The sequence below is a fragment of the Bos indicus genome, chromosome 29 (assembly GCF_029378745.1).
Source record: "Bos indicus isolate NIAB-ARS_2022 breed Sahiwal x Tharparkar chromosome 29, NIAB-ARS_B.indTharparkar_mat_pri_1.0, whole genome shotgun sequence".
NCBI lineage: Eukaryota > Metazoa > Chordata > Mammalia > Artiodactyla > Bovidae > Bos > Bos indicus.
Genome location: NC_091788.1, coordinates 44,177,734 through 44,200,184, shown reverse-complemented (window position 1 = coordinate 44,200,184; position 22,451 = coordinate 44,177,734). Strand labels below are relative to the sequence as shown.

Sequence of the window (22,451 nt, the reverse complement as noted above, 5' to 3'; positions counted from 1 at the left end):
AACAAAGACTTCTCCATAAGGTACTGGAATGGCATCAATTCAGAATAGGTACTTAACCAAGCCCAGGGACCGTGTTGGAGATTAGATTGCTGCTGACCCACTGGACAGTTATTTTTTTAATTCAAGTGTATTTGGTTTACAATGTTGTGCTTCAGGTGAACAGCAAGTGAAGATTATATATATGTGTATATAAATTGCATATACATTATATACTTTTCAGATTCTTTTCCATTATAGGTTATTATAAGATATTGCCTGTGCAAGATATTCCCTGTGCTATATAAGCTAGGTCCTTGTTACATATAGTTGGACAGTTGATTCTTTAAAAAAAAATTATTTTTGGTTGTGCTGAGTCTTCATTGCTACCCACTGGCTTTCTCTAGTTGCAGCCAGCAGGGGCTACTGTTCTTTGAGGTGCATGAGCTGCTTCTTACAGTGGGCTCTAGGTGCACAGGCTTCTGCAGTTGTGACTTTTGGGCTCTAGAGTGTAGGTTGTTGCTCTCCGCAGCATGTGGAATCTCCCTGCACCAGGGATTGAACCCATGACCCCTGCATTGGCCGACCAATTTATATCCACTGCACCACCAGGCAAGTCCCTGGATAATTATGTGAGGACATTCGTGCACTTAAGTAGACCATAGAGTTGAAGTGTTGAAGGTTAGGGTTCAAATTCCAGCACTCCCGCCTTGCCAGTGTCCCAGAGCTTGCTTCTCCATTTGCAACACATAACTTGAGTTCAGAAGTACAGGACAGAAATTCATTTGCTAAAGCCTCTGCCCACTTCGGTATCCTTGCCTGGAGAATTCCGTGGACAGAGATGCCTGGTGGGCTAGTGCAGTCAGAAACAACCAAGTAACTTAACACTGCCCTCCACTGGGCCAAGGGTATAGCCAAGGCTGGGAGACCTGTAGACCTATGACCCGGTTTCACTGGCCAGATTTACTGGGAGCCTTTTACCTACCTATGCAGGGAATACAATCTGAGCTAGGACATTCTAGGGATTTAGAGAATGGGTGGGACCATGAGGGTATTTCACTTGCAAATGAGGCATTATCTGCTGGTATACAGGCCAGTTTTGGCCACCTGATATGAAGAGCGAGCTCACTAGAAAGACCCTGATACTGGCAAAAAATGAAGGCAGAAGGGGAGAGGACGAGATGGTTGGATGGCATCACTGACTCGATGGAGTTTTTGAGCAAACTCTGGGAAACAGTAACAGAGAAGCCTGGCGTGCTGCAGTCCATGGCGTTGCTAAGAGTTGGGGACGACTTGGCAATTGAACATACAGGAATTCCACAGGACACGTGACCACATACTCAACTTGTAGCTTGGGAATTGACAACTTTAAAAGATTGTGTGCGAGTCACCTACTGTCAGAGCTCTTAGACTGGCCTTACTTAGATAGAATCAATGTAACACCTCTCCTCCCCGTGTTCCCCAGTTGTTTCTCTTTATCCCAATCCAGCTTACAGGCAACTGCTAAGCAGCAGAAAGTAGGTTTCTTTAAACAAGTGTCTTTCAGGTCACTCACCCATTTCACCCCTTTCCTCTGTAGATCCCTGCTCTTCCTGGAGATGGGGCTGCATGACAGAACCATATACTTATACAGGAACCAGGCAGAACACTCACAAAACATCCATTTTCTATTCACGAACAGAAGTTTGGTATATACATAAATGAATCACACCAGTGAAGTTTTTTCAATTTTTATTGATATGTGTAATCAATTTTTCAAAACAGGCTTCTCCAATCACTAGTTGCATGAGGAATATCTGCAAATTAGATGCATGGTAGTTCCATTACGTTGTCATGTAAACACAAATGCAGAGTTTCACACTATTATCTTCCACCTCCCCTAATTCTAAGGCCTAGCACCTGAGAGACAGGAAGTCGAGTCTGGAGAGTAAAAGTCAAGCAAAGACGCCACAGGGATTTGAACCCCGTCCTGGAAACCAGGAGTGCCAACCACCAGCATCTTTTGCTTTTTTTTTTAAGATAAGAAAAGGCAAAAAAGCAAAACCTGAGAAAACAAAAAAGATTTTGTTTTCTCAGGAAAAGAAAAACCTTTATCAATAACCCTATTGAAGAGCACTGGAGAATCTGCTTCAGCTAAGGTGCTAGCTTGGTCAAGTCTGTTATGTTCACCTGAAAAAGTCTTAGCAGAGAATTTTTGCAATCCCACCCAACAGCCCTCTCAACTGCCAAAACACTTTTCAGTTCATAAATGTACTCTCCCACCCAATATGACAGTTCTTAGATGCTATTTCTCCACTTACTGGTTTGAAATGTTTTTTTTAAAGTCATTGGATAATGCCACACATTTACAACACTTTAAGAGCTTTTTAGTTGTGGTCTAAATATTACCTGTTGACAGGTAAATTAATGGTCTTTTCTAGTAGTGCAACCCACCGGAAGACCTTGGCAATTACCTTAAAAGCGATTATGGATCATGCCCACAAGGATCCAAGCTACCAGCAGCATCGAGGTGAGGGGTGAAGGGTCTGCGCTAGGCCAAAGGCACAGGGTGGCGATGTGGCAGAGAAGTCACTTGTGGGGAGACCTTGCTTTTTAACAGGCTTCTGGAAAAGCTAGGGAAAAGTGGTTGCCCGCTTTCCCCCTTTCCCTCCCCTTCAAGCATCACTTGAAGTTCAGGCTTCATTAACAGCTGCTATGAAAACAGCCAAATTAAATATTAGGACAAGCACAGGGATATATATACAAGGTACTCAAGCATTCCTTTAAATGCTCGCTCCCCCAGAGAGCCTCAATGCACATTGTCAAGGGGGTTGAGTCAAGTCCTCATTTCTAACAGAAGATGGGGCTGTGAGGCCGACACCATTTTGATTGACCTTAGTTAATAGCGCTTTGTTGTCTCTCTTGCCACAGGAAGACTCCATGGTTGTCCTACTTTAAGCCTTTGGTGCCTTTAGTGAGGGGTACCTGAAAAATCTTAAAAAAAAGGCTTAGCGCCCACCTCACCCCTCCACCCCCAGGCCAACAAACAACTTGCTCATGCTGTTGACTCCAGCGTAAAGCTGAAAGGTCATTTAACACTGAATTGTTGTTTACTCAAACAGATCTGACTTGGTATGTAGACATAGAAAAAACTTGTTCACCTGTTGTCCTCATTTTGTCCACTGGTGAATTCAACTGGAAGCTCCTTCTATAGTCTGAAGAATACCATCTGAAAGAACTAGTGGTTCCCAATCCCCACATTTAAAATGCAGTGTGTTTTGGTTTATTATTTTAAAAGTAAGTAAGCTATTTTTCCTTACTGGGTCTGGCTTCTCTGGCCTTTCGCATACGTCTGTTGTTTTGAATGTTCCTGTATATGAAATTAAGACCAGGGGAGGAGAGAGAGACACCCAAACAAAAACAAATGCACTAAGACCACTGAACTGTTGGTAAACATTTCCACTTGCCAGTTAAATTTCTTCAAGAGTGCTGCTCGTTTGGAATTATTTCTTGTCACTGATTTTAAAGTTGCATCTGGAAAAGACTAAAGGCTTCAGTGCCCTCCCCACCCCCTTACCAGAAGTGAACAAAAAGCATTTTACCTAAAAAAAAGCACAGCAAAAGGGACTCCGCTCCAATCACAAACATGAATGCTTAAAAAGCTGCAGAAATTTCCTCAACACTCAGCCTTTTATCACTCAGCTGGATTTTCTTTTAACAATCACTACTCCACTCCAAGCATTGGGGGAAACACAACTTTGACTCATACTCCAGTCGTTTCAAAATGCATTCTAATAGCAGCGGATCAGAACAGTACTGTATTACTTGCCAAGAGAACACACAGACCTGAGGTCAAGACAACTGCATTCTGTGTAGTCTGTAAAAAAAAAAGCTAAAACAAGTAAGCCCCACCCTCTCCTCCCTTCCCTCCAAATTCAAGGGGAAAAATGTTTATACTTAAATATGCCGATAAACTCACTGCAAGGTCTGACACACTCCCTAGGAGAACAGAAGGCAGAGCCAAGCGTTTACATGAAAGCCAAAATCCTGAAAAGCTTCACGAAGGATGAAATGAAGCCTCTGCAAAGGAAAATTCTTTAAAAAAAAAAAAAAAAAACCAACCACCCCCCACCAGGTATCTAAAAAGTAGGCCAACAGTGTGAACACTGGCTAACACCAGATGAGATGACTAAGCAAAGTTAACATGCAAACTGGAAATGTGGACAGTACATTCCATTACTCTAGTTTAACCACTAGACAGACTCCTGACTTTCTGCAAACATTGTAGGAGTTAAGTTACCTGTTCTTCTGATCATAATCTCCCACCTGTCTAAGAGGTATTTATTCCTTATTTAGAGGGCCTCTATTGCCATGTGCCTGGAATTATTAAATGCTCATCACTTTTACGAAGGACAAAATTTTTTCCTGCCTTAAATTAAATTCGTTCTTCTGCTCAATTTCCTGATCTTGTCCATTAAAGAGTGTTCGCAGACAAAGTTTCTGAAAGATGAGAAGAAACCCCCCCCAGATTGCCCCAACACTAACTACAGACAAACAATGTTTTATTTAAATAAGGAGACAGCTTCCTAAAACCATACATTCTCTAAAAATAAAAGTATTTTATTTTGAATGATTTAATGGTTTTCTGCACAATACACGTAACATTTGAATTTTAGCAAGATTAACAAAATCTGAATTCTTAACAGTACAATACTATCCCTTAAATAGGGCTGTCAGATTCAAGGCTAAACAAATGTTCTTAGTTTTATAAACATTATCTTTGCTAATCTCAAGAGGCTTTAAGGAATTACTTGCCTCTTGAATGAAATGTGCTGTCCCATCATCAAAGCCCACAGGAACGCTGTCCTGTCTAATTTTAAAAGGCTGGATGGGACGATGCCTCACAATCCTGGAATCCCTTAGGTAAGGGACCTAGGACTTCCACAGCTCTTCACAAAGGTAAGCACTTATTCCTAACATGCAATACTGCAGATGCAAGTTAAACTTATCTGTTAACAGCTGCCTGCTGTTTTCTGCTCCCAGATGAAATGAAGCAACTCTTCTGATAATGAAGAAAAACCTGTCTGAGGCAAACGAAAGATTGGCAAACAGCACAGCCTCTTCCTCCTCTCAATTCACTTGATCCCACTCATTTCAATTATTTCAGCTTCTTTTTTTTCCAGGATTAATATGTAGCGCTATTTTCATTTCGCTTTTTTAATTCTGCTTTTGTAAAAGCAGTATTGAGATTGACATTTTGATCTTCATTGTATCGTTATTTTTATTTTTCATCAATTCATTATTTTTGTGGATACAGCTTGATAAGCCATTAACTTTATAGTAGTAGATTCCATTAACTTTAAATTGGTAGTTTTCATTTGCTTTTTTTTTTGCATGTGCAGACAATGTGTTCATCAGAAGAAAATCTCAGGGTTATGCTTTTTTCCCCAATGTAGGTATGAAATACAATCTTTTCTGCCTTTACTTATCATTCACCAAGGAGCTGTTCCCCTCTCCATCTAGGCCATCAGATTGCCAGGCTGGTTATGACTCAGAAGATGTTATCTGAAAAAAGTCTACAAAAAAAAAAGGTTTCCCCTCCCTCATCAACAAAAGCCCACCCCCTCTTATCAGTTATGATTTACAAGGCTTAGATGTAAATTCAAAATACAATTAACAATAATTTTGAAGCATACCTTAACAACAAACTTTTCCTACGCTAAAAAAGAAAAGAACAAACCAAACAATCTTGCTTATATACAGCCGAAAAAAGAATCTTACTTGATAATACAAAAGCTACCACCAGAAGAAATCCCTTCAGGATCATTAAGCCACCTCCTTTGCTCTGAAGCTCCTATAGTAGTATTAAGTTTTATTAAATCACCTGAAAAATATTCCAAGAGAGAACCACACACTATATCCGAACTTTACCATTTAAAAAAAAATTCCCCAAGTTTTTATCTAAGTCAGCGCAGAGGGCCAGACCAACCCCCAGTCATTTTCCTTTCCCAAGCCCTACTCTTTTAAATCCAGTGAATCGTCATCAACTTCCCCATCTGTTAAATTCAAAAATTGGGGCAAAACAGAACCAGAGGATTTCGAGTTACTTGCCAACTTGGAAGTTGAGATTTCTTTAGTTTTTCCACCTTAAGTATTTAAGTTCTCTGGCATGAGTTTATCTGTAATCAAAAACTAAACAATTACCTAAACCCACGCCCCCCCCATCCCAATCATCACAAGCCACTGCCAACTACAAATCGCCAAAATTTGCCCCTCCCCTTTAATAAAGGTATCTTAAAAGTCGTTATTTGAAAACTTAACTTCAACATTTGGCCTAGTCAAGCTCTTCTGAAGTTCTCCTGAGATGACTGAATATGAACCAAAGCTGCACTGGGCTGTACATTTCAGCTTCACTGGGAATACTCTTCCAAGGAAAAAAGCTGCTCCAATCCCTGAAGGTGTTGGTGCCAAACAGCGTAGCAGTACAATCCTTCTCTAACTCAGATTGTCAATAGTACTATAGAATCTGTGGAAAATCTTAGAAAAAAAAAGTTTCTCCCCCACCCTCTTCCCTGTTCACACCACCCCAAAATATTTAAGTAAAAATAACCAGTTACGTACTTTATAAAAATATTTAATAAAGGGGTGGGGAAAAAAAGAATAAACTACCAGCCATTACTCCAATGGACAGCTGCGCCACAGACCTCAAAGTGAAAGCTGCTTGTGCTAGAGTTTCTATAACTGTAAACCTGCAGTGTTCTGATTATCCTGATATTGGATTTTCTTTTCGCCTGTTACCTCGAGTCATTTGCCTTTGGAATTCTAGACAGACCTAAAGGGAAAAGAACTCAAAACATATTTTGCTCCCCCCCCAAAAAAACTCCCCCCGCCCAGAATTATACACCGAAACTACATATTTAGAAGACTTTTAAAATACAGGGTGAGGAAAGAAAAGTAGGCCCTCTACTCACGAAACTGAAATGCTTCATTACCCCCAAACTGAATATAAAACCTGTTTACAAAGCTTGCTGAAGTTGTCTCACAGTTGTTCTACCAAATTCAGGACATCCCTCATATTGGTTAAAAACAAGAACACTTGCCATCTACCATTCCTCCGGGCCTTGAAGTCTGCCCTCAAAAGCTCCAGACAAGATGCATGAGAAAATAGGCCTGAAAAAGAGAAACCTACGACACCCGAAAACCGGCCTACATCCCCGTAATAAAATCCCCTTTATGCTTAAGTACACAACTCCCCCATTACTATTAGGAAAATTTAATAAGAGATATTACCATACTGAGTTACAGGAGGAAAAAAAACCCACGATAGTGCCGACTTCACGGATTTTTACCACACCACTGGCTCTCCCTGCGGGGCTCGTACACTGGTCTGCTGCTCTAGGATCCTCTATCTATCCTCCACTCCGCCTGCTCGCCGCCTCCGCGTGGTTGCCAAGCCAAGCCGCACGCTAGCTTCACCACACCGCACTGGCTTCCTCCTTCCTGGAATCCTCTCCTAGCTTCACCTCCAAATCGTTAGGACTCGCTCCTTCTTCCTAGCTTCCTTCACCAAGTCGCACTGGCTCCCGGGCTTCTCTTTCCTATCTTCACGAACTGCCGCTGGCTCCTCAGTCCTAGTTTTCACCAACACTGGCTCCGAATCCTGTCTGCCGCTCCTGTCTTCCTAGCTTCACTGAATCCACTTCTGCGTAGCACCTGCGTCAGCTGTTATTTAGCGCCTAGTCCTCAGGATTTAAACATTCATCTTAGCTCAAAGTCCAATAACTCGATGGTTATTCTTGCTCTTCAATTTAATTCACTTATAAAGTCCTTTACATTTTCCAAAGGAAACTACGCTACCGCATTTAAGGCCTTTCAGATTTTTAACTCTCCCAAATACATTCTTAACTTTTAAGTTACTTCAGTCCCCTTCAGTAACTTTTTGCTGAGATTTTAAATTGACTCTCCTAGTTTCCGGATTTTCTTCTAAGTTGGTCCTGGTCTACAGTAGTTTTAAAAAAAAAAAACCCTCATCTTCTGAGATCTAACTTTTGCACCACCAGAAATAAGTTGATGGGCTTTTACAATAAATTCTTATTGGCTATAAAAATTTCCTTAGTTTTTGTTCCTGTAATTTATCCAACATTATTGATTTTGAACTATCTAAATTTTTGGACGTCTATCTTGTATGTTTGCGTCCAATAGCTTTCTTTTCATTCTATCTTAAGCACTCGACCGTATTTTCAATTTTCTCCTAGATTTGTCTTTTTCTGCCTACTTACTAGGCTCAGGTTTTGTCTTCTAAAACGTGTATCTCTTATCTTCTCTAGTTTTTTCTTCACCTTCCTGTACTTCTGTCTTCCGAATTTTCCACTTCAAACTTCCAATTTTCTTTCCTACCATTCCTAATATTTCCGTCAACTTTAGCCAAACAAAGCCTTAGTATCAAGCAGGCTTCAAATGACGCCATTTTTACTGCGCCGTGAATTTGAAGGCATTATTTCTGAAACCACCTTCAGTTAAATCTTAAGATGGCCTTTGTAGTATTTTAATCACCTACAACTCAACCTTTTAAAACGTTTAGGTTCGATTTACGTAACCCAACGTTTTAATGTTAAGGTAAAAGGTTGCCCTTCAAGTTAAGGCTTTAAAAAAAAAATCCAGACATTGCAGTCCTAGCTCATCAATTCTTTTAAATTTTTCACTCCATGAAAAAATTTCAGCTCTTAACCTCCATCAGGTTCTAAAATTATCTTTTTTCTTCCCTCTTCCTTTCTCCAACTACTCTTTAAGTCTTCATATTTTCCCTAAAATTTATCTAAGAACTTAATGCAAAGCAGTATCTCCGTATTTTCACTACTTATAATCCCTAAAGAAATACACTAACGCCTATCTTTTTTAATAGAAAAACTTATCTGCGGGCTCCTCAAGCAGCATCTCCATCCCTAAAGCCATCTCTGCGCTCGCTGCCTCAATGCCTGTCGCACAGTCCGCAGCGGAGTATTTATAGAACAAGTACAGCTCACACCTCCGGTATTCAATACTCCTCCGCCGCCTTTGTGAGGAAAGCAAAAATAGTTCCTCTGAAGAGGTAAAAATAGAATCTCATTTACAAAACTTTCTGGACTTTTCTTAACAGTTTATCCAACTTGCTTGCAAGCCCTGTACCTTGTACTTATTAGCAAATAGATTTGAGCTGAAAATTTGGGCAAAAACAATGAAAAGCACATCTAAATAAACATCGAATAGCTCATAAAAACTAAGCGCCGTTACGTGGGAATGTTTCTAGTAGGTTTTAAAATACTTTCCGTGTTTCCTTGGAGTACACTGGGTACAAGTCAGTGGTTTTGGAAAGGTTAAGTTTCCTGACGGCCTTCCTTTCCATTATGCAACCGAACTTCAGCCTCACAACTACAGACCGCAGCCATTTTAGAAGCCGTAAAGTTTTGGGAGGCACCCCCCCCCCCAAAAAAAAAAACGGTCTCAGGTCCTGCGAGGTGGTTTTGATGTTTATACCTCACCCGGCTCATTTGGTCTTTTATTCGTAAAATACAGCTACTCCGGGTTATCCACTTAAGAATTCTACTAATTGTAGAAATCCACTTCCGGAAAATCTCTCAACAGTCACCGTTTACTGTTGTCCCCTGCAATAGAGCTGGACCCATCTGAAGGGCTTAACACAATGGTGGGCTTGTTACTTGGCTTTTGTTGTTGATTTTGTATTTACTAAATACCAGCTAGACTCCTACACTTTTGGTAGCCTGTTTAGACATGGCCTGGACTTTCTGTTCTTTCCAAACGTGTGCTGTTTCAAGTATCCGGAAAAGCCAACGGTTTCACTGTCAAAGACAGACCTTCGGCTGCCACTCGCGGAAGGAACGTGTTCTAAAATGTTTGTGGACCTTTAGTTAAGGGTTTACTAGGTTTTTGTGGTTTTCCCCCCTCCCCAAATTTTGTATTATCTCCATTTTGATTCCCTTAAGACTTTTAAAAGTAGAGCACAAAGAGAAATAACTTTTTCCCAAACCCAAAGCCTTTTCTTTGTCCAGGTTAATCAGTAGTCCATTTTAAAAACACGTTCTCTGTCCTACCAAAAGGGAAATCCGAGGGAAGCACCGGGAAAGGAGAACTGCTGCGTCTCCGACGTTTGAAGACATGCCTCAGTTCTCCCGACTGCAAGGGGGACCTGTCTCGCGGGCGAGGGCTGAGGATTTAGAAAAGACAATGGCGCCGGTGGTTTCCAGACACGCCTTCCACGCAGCTAAAGCGACTGCGGCGACAAGAAACCAGGGAGAGGCCAAGCGGGATAAGTATAACCTCCAAAACCCTCGGCCAGTGAGTCCAGGGGTGGGGCTCGATCCCCACACCCCACGCCGGCACGGCGCAGGGATATGCTGGCCGTGAGCCGCCTCCCTTTGTGAGGCGTCGACTCGCGGGCGGTGTTGCCGGTTCTAACCGGCTCCAACCGGTCCCGGCCGCCTCCCGGGGCGGTGGCGGTGGCGGTGGCTGTTGACGCAGCGCGCCACTGCGCACGCGCGCCCCACCCCCAAGGCCAATGCCTAGCCTAGAGAAATGCGTGGGGGAGGGTGGCAGCTGTCCCTGGTTGGGGGTTTATTGGCCGCCGCTCCAACTTTTCACCACGCGTGGGCTCCTCTTCTGTTCCAGGAGATCCTGCCTTCCTTTTCAGCCCAGATGGCCTATCTTTCACGTCCTCCGTCTTTTGTCATTCCATTATCGCAAAGTCATCCATTAACTAAAAATTTTGGCACATCATCCTTCCTCTTTAATTGTTTATTGTAACAGCCCTTGAGTGTTTGTACGTCACCAGATTTTGTTAATCTGGGTTGCTTGAAACAGAAGGGGTCTCAGAGATTGACCTAACAGCTGCCTGTTTTTGTTTGTTTTTTTTGGAAGAGGGTGTTGGTTGTTTTTGAGGAGAGCAGTGGTGAGATAAAGTGGAACGCTGCAGGGCACATGGTGATTTAAAACCTAGACCCCAGGACAGGGTGACCCCACTCTTTGACCCTCTCTTAACTCCAGAGTTTTTAATTCCAGAACGTGTGCAGATGTTTACGCAGTACATTCCAAAAGGGGTAAACGGAGTCCATTGGCACGGTATAGCTTAGGATGGCCTCTTAACGTCTCTAATCTGTATTTTTAAAACCCCTTTGGTTCTTACAAACGGCACTGGTTGTGAAAGGGTGAGGGAGCAAGCTTGGGGGCCTTTAGCAAGTGAGAGTTCTGTACCCTGTGCTAACCTCATAACTTTACTAACCCGCCCCCCCTCCCCCCCGATAAAGCAGGGCTAGCTTAAGCAGCTAATTAAAATGATGTTCGTGAAGCTGTACTTTTTAAATCAATCTTTTTCCCTGTAAGAGTGGAATATTACAGAGAAGCCGATGGTTCCCCTCAGATGCAGTTTTGATATTTGCTCAGGGACTGGAAAATTTTTAGTAGATTTTTAGGACTAGAAGGAGGAAAAACTGAGTTGGGTCACCTCATTTTACAAATGGGGATTTGGGGGCCTGGGGAGTTTGGGATTTGCTTAAAATCAGACACAGCTAATTAGTATCAGAAGTTATTCTTGAATCTAAGAATTCCAATCTCATGGCACTTGCCTTTCTCTCCCACTCCCTCTTACTACTAACCCCCCTTCTCCCAGGGCTCCTGTCAGTCTCCTTGACTGCCCTTCTCTAGAGCTTGGTGGGAATGGGAGACCTAGGCCCCCCGTCTTGTCTGCGATCTCTCGCCCACTCTTTCTCTTCAGGAGCCACTGAAATAAGAGCCCTGAAGTGCTTTAAGTAGCTGTTAACATAGCTAACATCACCGACTTGATGGACATGAGTTTGGGTGAACTCCCGAGAGTTGGTGATGGACAGGGAGGCCTGGCCTGATGCAATTCATGGGGTCGCAAAGAGTCGGACACGACTGAGCAACTGAACTGAACTGGACATAGCTAACTAGTCATTTCCATTCTCCTTACACACAGGTGTAGCATTTTGCTTATACTGTGAGAATGGCTGTGTTGTATTTGGCTAATTCCCCCTGAATTTGGGGAAAGAGATTTGAATGAAGGAAACTTCGGTGAGAGGTATGGCTTGCCAAAGAGACAATTCTTACCTTTTTTTCCCCAGTTGGTAAGTAAAAAATATTTTAGAGGTTATGAACTCTGACCCTCTTTTTTACTATTTAGGCCTGAAGGTTTACTGCCCTCATCTCTCCTAGCTTTTGCTTCACAAAATTAGTGGTCTCCAAAATACTCCTTAGCAAAATACTAATTCCTTCTTCTTCTTCTTGATATGGTGAGTCTCTTTTTCTGTAAGATAATTTAAACAAGATGGCCTAAATTTGCCATTTTCTTTGGTGAGGAGATAGATAATACATTTGATTATGAGCCTTTCTCTCAATTCTTTTGAACCAAGGCTCTCTTTAACACAAAACTAAATTTTCTTCAAGGCATCTTTTGTCTGGCCCTCGTTCATGTTCCTTTTACTTCATAACATTCTAAGGCAGCTGGTCTCAAAACCCTGTTTATTCGCCTCTACCTCAGGCTGAAACCTGGTCTTTATTTGGGCCTAAGGGCACAGGTATAAGAGGGCTAATCCATCTCAGCTGATGGGTCACCTTGTGCTCCCACCGCACCCTCAAAATGCCCAGGCTAAAAATAGGAGGCTCCTGGTTCTGGTTTCTGGCAATTACTCTCCTGGCAGCATGTGACCTTGGGTACTACCCCAAATAGCTTCTCAGTGGCAATTTTCTTACGTGTAAAATGAGGAGATGAGAGGAAAGGAATGATGATGCGGAGTCTATAAAGTGCAGTAAACAAAGAGATGAGACGGGAACATGGAAGGTTTTAGACCTCCTGGCTGTAGCTCCAAGGAGGTGGGGCACTGAAAAGGACTAAAGTAGCAAAAATTTAGAATCAGGCCTCTACAGCGTCTGTCACCTAATCCTCCAGAATCACGTCAGGCCAGAAACCTCCAAAGAATGCTAGAATCTGCTCCACCTCCTCTTTTTAATAAGGCCAGTGGGGCTTAGTCAAGAGAAGTTTCTGAGGCCTTTCCTTTCTGGGTTTAAGGTTCAGAGGCCAGTCTGAGTGGGTCTTCAGGGATATCTGGGAACCCCCCACACCTCTTTTCTTGTATTTCCTCTAAGCTCGTGCTATTTAGCTAATCCTTTGTTGCCAGAGACAGTTTTGGAAATGCTGGTCAGCAATAAAGTAAAGAGTGAAGTCGCTCGTCGTGTCCGACTCTTTGCAACCCCATGGACTGTAACCTACCAGGCTCCTCCGTCCACGGAATTTTCCAGGCAAGAGTACTGGAGTGGGTTGTCATTTCCTTCTCCATGGGATCTTCCCGACTGAGGGACTGAACCTGGGTCTCCTGCATTGTAGGCAGACGCTTTACCATCTGAGCCACCAGGGAAGTGCGGTCAGCAATAAAAGGCAAGGGGAATCCCCACCCAACCCCCATCCCGGAGAACAACTTTCTTGTTTTCTAAAGACTCAAGAAATTTGCAGTTCCCAGCGCCATTCTGCTGCCCACCTTCCCCAAGCTGATCTCTGGAATGATGACTGCACAAAAGTTAGCTCCCTCCTCTCTGCACAGCAGACTACTCACACTGTAGGAAAATCCCACAGAGATGGATGCAGCTCAGAGCTCCATTATGCAAAAGAGAGGTCATTGTTTTCTAGGGGATTTTGGGCAGCTAAAAACGTACCCAGAGAAAATCTAAAATCAACCACTGAAATCCACCAGACACATAGTTTACCTCACAGGGAACTGTGGGCAATTCTAGCAAAAACAAGTTACAGAAACTAAAAATGGCTGTGTCATCGGCCTTCCCCAAACTATTGTTGGGAAGAGACAGCCTGAGCCTCTCTCTCTCAGGCACTGAACATAACTAGGCTGAAGAGTAAGGGAAACATTCTCCTCTTATCTTCCTCAGAAAAGCAGCCATCTTAAAGGAACAAAATTGTGACATTTGCAGAAATGTGACCGGACATACAGACTGTCATACAGGGTGAAGTAAAAAAAGAGAAATATAGTGGAACCTAGAAAAATGGTACAGATGATCTTTTTTGCAAAGCAGAAATAGAGACACAAATGTAGAGAACAAACGTATGGATACCAAGGGAAAAAGAGGGGCGAGAGAGTGGGATAAACTGGGAGTTTGGATTGACATATATACACTGTTAACACTATGTGCAAAATGGATAACTAATAAACTATTGTATGACATAGGAAACTCCTCAGTGCTCAGTGGTGAACTAACTACATGGGAAGGAAATCCAAAAAAGAAGGCATGTATATGTAAACACGTAGCTGATTCACTTTGCTGTACAGCAGAAACTAACACACGTTGTAAAGCAATTATACTTCAATAAAAGTTAGTAAAAAGAATCCAGGGACTCCCCGGGTGGTCCAGTGGCTAGGACTCTGCTCCCAACACAGAGGGCTCAAGTTTGATCTCTGGTCAGGGAACTAGATCCCACATGCTGCAACTCAGGCCCAGCACAGCCGAATAAATAATTAAAACAAGAAAAGAAAAGAATCCATCTTTAAGTGTAGGACATAGTGGAAGAGTTCTGTGTAGATAGAATCCTCTTTCTGGGGGAGAATATAGGCGAAAGTATCTTGAAAAAGAGGTTTCTCATCTCCAGTCCAAGAACATGCTGCTAGTTCCCTCTTTATTTGCCACATAATGTTCTTGGCCCTGGGCCCTGCAGCCTATTTGTGGATCTTTCCGGAAGGCCAATCTGTAGCATCATGGGGTGTAGGAGGACAGAATGACAACAAGAGGCAGAAGGCAGCTCTGTTTCACCCTGTTTCTCCCCAGTTTAAGGGCCCTTCACCGGCTTCACCCAGAACTTCCAGACCTTCCTTTCCTAGGCTGTGCACCCTCCCTGTGGCCTCTGCTCTTGTCCTGGCTAGCCTTGAGTGGAGACGGTCTACTGACCCCCTCCCTAGGCAGAGAACAGGGTCTCCCAGCTTTCTTCAGTCCCTTCGTTGTGCCTGGTGCACCTGCAGGACAGGAAATCCAGTGGCAGCTTTATTTTCTGTAATATTTATTGAGCACTGTGCCATACGCATTCCGTGGACCTCTCTTTTCAGTTCTCACGATCACCCTGTGAGGGAGATGCTGTTGTTAACCCCTTGGATGGATGAGAAAACTGAGGCCAAGGCTGTCTCTCTTGGCATCACTAGTGCCTGGCACAGACTAGAAGCTCAAAATGTGTCTATTAAATAATAATTAAATGAATACATTGGAATAGTATCTCTTTTGAAAGTGAAAGTGAAGTCGCTCAGTCGTGTCTTGACTCTTTGCAACCCTATGGACTGTAGCCCGTCAGGCCCTTCTGTCCATGGGATTTTCCAGGCAAGAATACTGTAGTGGGTTGCCATTTCCTTCTCCAGGGGATCTTCCTGACCCAGGGATCGAATTCAGGTCTCCCACATTGCAGGCAGACTCTTTACCCCCTGAGCCACCAGGGAATCCTTAAATTAAAAAAACAGAATAGTTTTTTTTAACACAGTAGATGCCCAGTAAGTGCAGAGGGATGGGTAACCCAGCCAGGGAGGGGCTGTGAAAGGATAACTTGGCCCCCATCCAGGAATGTCCAGTCCAGGGACACTTTTATAAAGTGAGCTCAGTGGTTCTCTGAAGTTTCCAGCACTTTGTTGCACTGTGTAAGTATTGGAGGGTGGTGGTGAGGAAGAAGGCAGTGATTAGACAAAAGCTTGATGTGCTTTGATAGGAACAAAATGCTTTCAGATGTGACGCAAACATGATCGCCCAGCAGGCTGGAGTAAAATGGCACTGAGCTGTCCTGGGCAAGAAACTGCAGAACTTCTAGACAGAGTGATCCACAGCGGTGGGGGAAGGGCGGCACCGGAAGGCTGTCTTCAGTGTCCATGGAGCTCTGGCCTCCAGAGCGGAGGGCAGGTCTCACTATCGCTTCACTGGAGGACTCACTGTAGGAGTCGCTGTGTCTAGCTCTGACCTGTGCTGGGGGCACTCTGGTTACTCATCCTCTGAGGCCTGAGAGCAGACCTTCCAAAATAGCCTGGAGGGACTGTGAAGCTTCCCAGTGGGCAGCATGCATGTGTTCAATCACCCGCTGAGGTCCAGACAGATGCTGTGTTAGCATCACACACCCAGCACAAGGCTAGAAAACACTCCTCCCCTCCTACACACACACACACACACACACACTCACACTCACACACACACACAGGTGTCCATTCTTTCTCCACACAGCTGTGGCCCACATCCAGCAGAGACCAGTCTCATGAAATAGGGGTAGAGGTCACGAAGCTCTAGGAACCTTGCCTGCGTGCCTGTGTGCATGCTCAGTCATGTATTCCTCAGCACATGCCAGATAAAAACTGAAGCCACGGCACCATGGGTCTTTATCCAGGGCTGATGTAATAGTAGAGGCTTGCAGCAATTGAGGCGGAATGGACCTTAAAGCCCTTTAGGTGATGGGAGCTCACTAGAAAGCAAGAGGAGCAGGCGGGGAGACAGAAGCGAGGTCTGGGAGGACTTGAGTTACCTGGAGAGGGAGTTGAGACTCGACTCTTTGCACAGAAGGATGGCTTTTGAGCTGGGAGAGGCCCTGGCTTTGGGTGGTATTGTGTAGCTGCTCTTTGCAAGGTGGCTGAGCTGGGAGAGGCCACAGAGGGGAGGGCACCAGAGTCCATCGTCCCAGCCTGGGCCAGACGTCATGGAGGCTTGGATTGGGGTGGATGGTGGCATGGGACAAGAGAAACAAGACAGGTATAGGTCTGCAGAGGCTCTCTGGGCTCCCCACCCTGGCCTCCTCCTCAGCACCCTTTCCAGACTCATGTTCTTTCCTCCTTTTTTTGGCCACACTGTGTGGCATATGGGATCTTAGTTTTCCATCCAGGAATGGAATCTGTGCTCCCTATGGTGGAAATGCAGTAACCATTGGACCTCCAGGGAAGTCCCCCCACTTTTTTAAGCATTCATGTTCATCCTTATTTATTTTTGTGGGGGACCGAACCCAGGTCTCCCGCATTGCAAGCAGATTCTTTACCAGCCGAGCCACCAAGAATACTGGAGTACCCACTTTCCAGGGGATCTTCTTGACCCGGGAATCAAACCAGGGTCTTCTGCATTGCAGGCAGATTCTTTACCAGCTGAGCTATCAGGGAAGCCCAGGCACTCAATAGATGTTTATTAAAAGAAAGATTCTGTAAATTCTATAGTGCTTTACAATTTTCAAGTTTCACATGGGGTTTTTCCTGGTGGTCCAGTGGCTAAGACTCGAGTTCCTGATGCAGGGGGCCTAGGTTTGATCTCTAGTCAGAGAACTAGATCCCACACGCTGCAACTAACAGCTCTCACAAGCCACAACTAAGACCTGACACAGCTAAATAAATAATTTTTTAACAATTTCACACACGTGACTTCATATAATCCCATAATAACCCTTTCCCTCCACCTTTGTATTGCCCCTCTCCCTTCCCTCTCCCCACGGGTAACCACTAGTTTGTTTCTATATCTGTGAGTCCAGACGCCTGTTCCCTACTCTCAGTGACACATCTGCCTGGGATGCCCCTCCCTCTCTCTTCAGATGACATTCTCATCACCCTGCCCAGACGTCACTCCTGGGAAAGGGCCTCTCTGACCAGCACATCTGAAGTCATCCTGTATCACCACCCCGCAGTAACTCTGTCACAACACAGCCTATATTTTCCTGCTTGAGTATGTGTTTGGTAACACGTCCCCCTCTCTTCAGAGGGTCAAAGGGCCTCCAGGGTTTGCAGCCTGGTTGGCAGGGAGGATGGAATGTCACTGCTGGAGGCTCATTCTTCATAGATACAGGAGAGATGGGTCTGTGCCATCCCTCCTACAAGTCCTGGCTGTGGACAAAGGGCAGGAACTCCACAGAGATGTCCCTTGGCTTCTTTTGAAAACTTGTTTCTGTAAGGCCAGAGCTCATTCTGGCCCCTGCATTCCCAGCTGCTGCTGCTGGGGTGCAGCTAACCTGAGATGGGGCGCAGCTTAGAATCCAGAGGAGGGAAGTGGGGGAGGGGAGAAGGAAGAGAGAACTTCCCGTGTCTTCCCCACTCTCCACAGACGTCGTCGTCACTTCTGTTTGTGAGTTCCACAAATGGACAAACAAAATACTCCCCCTAAGAAATCAGAGCATCCAGATAATTTCTGGGGAGCGGAAGTGGTGCACCCCCACTACTTAGGTGCCCCTGGGCTTGTTTCAGCCCCGCTGCCCTGTAATCCAGGGGCGTGGTGGAGGGGTACGGGGGCGGGGCGGGGGTGGGGCGGAGCATGCCCGACAGAGTGACTTGGCTCAAGAACCATAAAATGGTTATAGAAGCTGCCATTTCTCTCCTTTTGCCTTCCCCCAAGGCAGGAATCCTGGGGCTCCTGGGAACATTGGTTGGGGGCCAGCCCTGGCGACCCATGGCAGCACAGTGCCCAGCATGACTGCAGTTCTGACACGTCCACACCAGACGGGCCTTGGTGTCACCAAGTCTCAGGCTGCCTCAGGCCTCTTCAGCCTGCAGCCTGCAAAAACCCAAGAACTTTAGACACAGCAGAGCTTGGGAAGAAGGTGGAGCCAAGAACAGTACTGGGAAAAGTATATGGGTGGAAATTTCCATGACTCTTCTGCCAAAGCAAAGACTTCAGCTGAGGCCCAAGACAGAGACAAACCTGGGAGCTAGAAACCATCAAGGTCACAAAGGGTCACCCTTCCTCATTCTCCCAGATCTTTGTCAGCAGCTGCCCCACCCTGAACCTGGGCCATAAAACTAAATCAGTTGTGTCCCCTCTATTCCAGCCCCACTTGATATCAGTCTCCTAGTTTCATGAGACATCCTACCACCTCTCCCTCAAGGACACGGGCCAACCTCCCAGCCAGTGGAAGCCCCTGCTTTAGGAGCCACATCAAGGCCCCTTGCCTCCTGCGGGAAGCCTTTCCTGCTGAATGGCCCATCCGTCCTTCGGTCACCCATTGCCATCATTGTCCAGTGACCTCCCCAGCACTCTTGTGATCATGCCCTTTGCTCAGTGACTCATCTGTTACCCTCAGCCATGGTCTATGACTTTTATTGCGGTTTATCACTTATCCTTGAAAGCACAGTCCAAGTCTTCCTATAGCCCTGCCTCAGCTCAAAATAGTGGTGCACACAGCTTGTACAGCATCCACACAGACCATCCTGTGTGTCCTCCAGCTGGTGAGACTCTGAGAGGCTCACCCCAGGTTCCAACTGCTGGTCCCCAGGATCCACCCCCAGCCCAAGCCTGCACTTCCCCAGCAGGAGTCCAGCACGAATATTTACAGACTTGACCTCTTTCCCCACTCCAACCCCACCCCGATCTGAATCCCAGAGAGGATGAATGATGGGGACTCAGCCCGGGGTCCTGGCCACAGCCTTCCCTGGGGCCTGTGCAGCCATGCCCACCAGCCCTCAGTCCCAACCCAGCAACATGGGTGTCCTGGAGCCAAGCAGGTGTCTCCTCCCTGTTCTTCCATTCAGTCGAAAGTCACCTTCCCTCAGTCCCCCAGAAGATCATGAATCTCTCCCCCTCTCCACCCCATCTGGTTCTAAAACTCTTTGGCCTTTATAGAGGGGTCATGGAGAGAGTGGCCTTGAGAGTCCCACACACTTGGTCTCAGCCTGGTTCCCCCATTGCTGGCTATGCCCTGTTATGTGGCAAGTAAGTTAACCTCTCTGAATCAAGTTTATTCCACAGTGAAATAGGGGTGATCTGTGTAGTACCCCCTTCTCAGAGTTGTGAGGATGTCCAGAGCTTAGTATAGTGCCTGGCTCAAATGATCCACCCTGTAAATGGTGGCCGTCACCACCTTCCTTCCCCCCACTCCTGTACTAAGTAGGCAGCCCCCTCCCAGACTCCCAGGTCTGACTAGAGCCAGGCACATCTCAGGAAGGGGTTAAACACTGCAATGACTTCATCCTTGCCTTGGAGGAGGAAGGAGGCAGAGAAAATAACAAAATCAGGCCAGAGACTGGGTGGAATTTTCCAGTGTTCATAAACAGGGCCATCTGGGTTGCTAACTGTGGTCACCATGGAAACGGTCACGTGTGCCTGCTTTCTGATTATTCCAACCTGGCTCAAGGCCTATGACACAAGCTCCAGGCCTTTTCATTGGCTGCCACATTCTCTTGCCACCAAAATCTAGCAGGAGATTGGCCAAGTGCAGTTACTGGGCTGGAGTTAGACCTTCCCCACGCCACTGCTGGAACCTGCTGGAAGCTGTTGTTTTGAACCAGAGGAAGATGGAAAATAGGCTGCCAGAGATATTGCCATAGCAACTGCTTTCCTTTCTGCTCTCTTAGGAGTTGATACTTGACTTCTTTGTAGTTGAAGTACTTTTCCAAAGGCAGAAGGAGTGGCGGCCATTTTACACTGACTTACGCATCTTCTTTGAAGGGGAATACTCTCATCATCCCCAGTAGTCAAGGAATTTCTGAGCCTCTACTTATGGCTTTGGTTACCAGTCCACCCTGCTTTCTTTTTGTGAAATGGAGTATTCATTCAGGACACCCTATCTTCTAGGGCTGGAGTAAGTTTGCAAATGGGCTTCCCTGGTAGCTCAGTGCTAAAGAATCCACCTGCTAATGCAGGAGATGCGGGTTTGATTCTTGGTCCAGGAAGATCCCTTGGAGACTGAAATGGCAACCCACTCCTGTGTTCTTGCCTGGGACATCCCATGGTCAGAGGAGCCTGGTAGGCTACAGTCCATGGGGTCACAAAGAGTCAGACACAACTTAGTGATTCTTTTTTTTTAAGTTTGCAAATGCTCACTGTAAATGTAAAGCTCTGTGCACTCACCGTGTGTCTTTAATTGACGAGCGTTGACATTAGTGTAGGGTGGAACAACCCTATGAAGTGGAGTTGGGGGCCCTACTGACTTGTTTAGCAAAGCCCAGAGCCTTGGGCCAGGGGCTTTGGACCCAGGGGCCCCTTGGAAGTCCACTTACTGTTCTGCCACTGGGACGATCAGCAGTTCACATAGCTTCCCAGGGACTCCCTTTCTCTTTCTGTAAAAGAATTCTGTAGAGGACCTTGGAAGGCCCATTCTAGCTCTGACATCTTACGAATCTAAGTTAAAAGCCTGCCTGCTTGTTGCAGTGAAAAGGAAAAAAGAGGAATGGGTTTTTCTCTTTCTCTTTCCCAAGAACAAAATAGATAAAGAAAAGTGTGAGCAGGCCTGAACATTCCTAGTTGTTTTTGTTTGTTTTTTTTTAACTTTAACTGCTCCTAACTCTACATGTCTATAACTAAGTTTGCTTTTCTGCTCCCTAACTCTGCAGGAGCTATAATTCAGTTTTTCCTTTGACTCCATGCTAAATACATCCTGTATCTGGTGTTTACCCTTAAAACAGCTTTCCCCTTGTAGAAAGGAGGCTGTAGAGCCACTGAACTACCAGACTCAATCACTAGGTTACTGACGCCAAACCATGACTGTCTTAGAAAGAATGCAAGGGGAAGAAATCAAGGTCTTATCACCTTTGTTCCTCATCACCGAACCCTGACTTCGAGCCCTTGCCTTATATAAGCCCCTAGACTCCTTATACGGAGAAGGCAATGGCACCCCACTCCAGTACTCTTGCCTGGAAAAATCCCATGGGAGGAGCCTGGTGGGCTGCAGTCCATGGGGTCGTTAAGAGTCAGACACGACTGAGCAACTTCACTTTCACTTTTCACTTTCATGCACTGGAGAAGGAAATGGCAACCCACTCCAGTGTTCTTGCCTGGAGAATCCCAGGGACGGGGGAGCCTGGTGGGCTGCCATCTATGGGGTCGCACAGAGTCGGACACGACTGAAGCGACTTAGCAGCAGCAGCAGCAGCAGACTCCTTATGGGGGGGGGAGGGCACAGTTCTTGAGGCATGAACCCTTCTGTGTTCCTCTCTCTGGCAGCTGAGAATTAAAGCCACCTTTCTATTTCCTCCAAATTCTATTTTTTATTCGGCTTCAGTGGGTACAGAAAGCCAAGATTTTGGCCAGCAACATGTTCTCCACACTAAATCTGTGGACCTCATCATCCCCGCAGGAAGTAAAAACATAGGCAACTGCCGTACACCGAGCACTGTTCTCTGTGGCAGGCACTGCTCATGCCCAGTTCCATCCTCACTGCAGCCTTAGAAGGGAGGCTCATTATTACAGTTCCCACTCATTTTCAGATGAGGAAACTGAGGCCCTGAGAAGACAGGTAGACCCAAGGTCACACAGTAGCAGGTGGCAAGATTTAAAGCCTGGTGGTTTGGTAGCAAGTCCATGTAGCTACCTTCCCAGGCACCAGCTGCAATGAAGACAAAGACAACGTGAGTCAAAGAAGGTAAAACAGTGGGTGGAGGGGACACTGGCACAGGAATCAAAAGTCCTGGGTTCAACTGTGGGCTCTGCTATTAGGTCATTCTGTCTTGTGTAACCTCTAGCAAGTCACTTTTGCTCTCTTGGCCTCAGTTTTCCCATCTGTAAAA

The 22,451-nt window shown here is 45.4% G+C and overlaps 1 long non-coding RNA gene across 1 annotated transcript; it reads right to left on the bottom strand.

Annotated features, from left to right (window-relative positions):
- Positions 1–1,690: 1,690 nt before the first annotated feature.
- Positions 1,691–17,426, bottom strand: LOC139180696 (uncharacterized). The gene is made up of 2 exons (XR_011564930.1): positions 10,044–17,426; positions 1,691–9,007 (listed from the first exon to the last, which is right to left on the bottom strand). It is a non-coding gene; the product is annotated as an uncharacterized lncRNA (long non-coding RNA).
- Positions 17,427–22,451: the final 5,025 nt, after the last annotated feature.